The following is a 1,824-nucleotide window of genomic DNA, read 5'->3' as shown; positions in this document are numbered from 1 at the left end:
GTGAACGCGTGGCCGTAAACGGAGCGGCAATCGTAGCTCTAGATCAAAAGTTATGGTGGTTTGAAGATTAAGTGAGAGAGAGAAGTTGAGAGAATTTCTTCCTCCCTTTCTTTCTAATTTCAGCTTGTGTGTGTAACAAATGAGGAGAGAGAGTGCTGAAAACTAGGGTTTTGGTTGAGTTATGTTGGGCCAAGGGCCCACTTTGGGTCCAATTGGCCCGGTTTGGCCCGTTCGGTCCAATCTTGTTCCGAATTCTATAAAATTGGTACCGAAATTCTCGTCTCAATCTCCTCTACCACATTTAGCCATAAAAATCACATTTTAGGCTTTCTAGAATAAATTCTCATTTATGGGTTAATTAGTCGTTAATTAACCGGGTTTTACATCCTACCCACCTAATTGGGAATTTTGCCCACAAAATTCAAATGCAATTACCTGAGAATAACTGCGGGTAATCCGTTCGCATCTCCGATTCAAGTTCCCAAGTGTGTTCCTCAACACCGCCTCGACTCCATGCCACTTTGACCAATGAAACCTCTTTCCCACGCAACCGTTTGATACTAGTATCATCAATTCTGACTGGAGCCACTGGAAGCGTCAAATCTTCCCTTAACTGAACCGACTCAGGTTCTAACGCATGGCTAGCATCAGGGGTGTACTTCCGAAGCTGCGACACGTGAAACACGTCGTGCAGGTTCGAAAGATGAGGTGGTAGAGCCATCCGATACGCCACTGGTCCAATCCTCTCCAGGATTTGAAATGGACCAATGTATCGAGGATTCAACTTCTTTGTCTTAATCGCCCTACCTACTCCTGTAGTCGGAGTAACCTTAAGGAAAGCATGATTTCCTTCCTCAAATTCTAAGGGCTTTCGCCTCTGATCGGCGTAACTCTTTTGACGACTCTGCGCCGTAAGCATCCTATCACGGATTTTCTTGACTTGTTCAGTAGTCTCAGCTATCATTTCCGGCCCTAACAAGCTTTTCTCTCCAGCTTCATACCAACATAGTGGAGATTGACATTTCCTCCCATACAAGGCCTCATACGGATCCATTCCGATGCTCGCATGATAACTATTATTGTATGCAAACTTCACTAATGGCATATATCGATCCCAACTCACCGGTTGGTCCAAAACACAAGCTCTCAACATATCTTCTAGTGTTTGGATCGTCCTCTCAGATTGACCATCTGTTTGAGGATGGTAAGCTGTGCTCAAACTTAATCGGGTTCCAAAAGCTTTCTGAAATGCACCCCAAAACCTTGAAGTGAAACGAGGATCTCTATCAGAGATTATAGTAGCAGGTACACCATGAAGTCTCACAATCTCCTTTATGTACAACCGTGCTAGCTCCTCAAGGGTGTAAGCCATCCGAATGGGCAAAAAGTGAGCTGACTTCGTCAGTCGATCCACAATCACCCAGATAGCATCAAAACCAGCCCTAGTCCTTGGCAATCCAGACACAAAATCCATTGCAATACTTTCCCACTTCCATTGTGGAATCTCTAAAGGTTGCAACATACCGGAAGGTCTTTGATGTTCAATCTTTACCTTTTGACAAGTTAAGCACTTTGAAACATATTCCGCCACATCATTCTTCATACCCAACCACCAGAACATTGCCTTTAAATCATCGTACATCTTAGTACTTCCCGGGTGAATGGAGAATCCGCTTCTGTGTGCCTCCTTTAAAATATCTTGTCTCAAAGTGCCAACATCCGGCACAATGATCCTACCCTTGAATCTCCATAACCCATCTTTTTCTTCCGACACTCTCCACTGTTTTCCTTGCTCAATAGCCGGTAACACCTTCCATAACGCTT

Source organism: Arachis duranensis, chromosome 2 (genome assembly GCF_000817695.3).
Source record: "Arachis duranensis cultivar V14167 chromosome 2, aradu.V14167.gnm2.J7QH, whole genome shotgun sequence".
NCBI lineage: Eukaryota > Viridiplantae > Streptophyta > Magnoliopsida > Fabales > Fabaceae > Arachis > Arachis duranensis.
The sequence above is the reverse complement of the archived record's forward strand: the minus strand, read 5'-3'. Positions refer to the sequence as shown.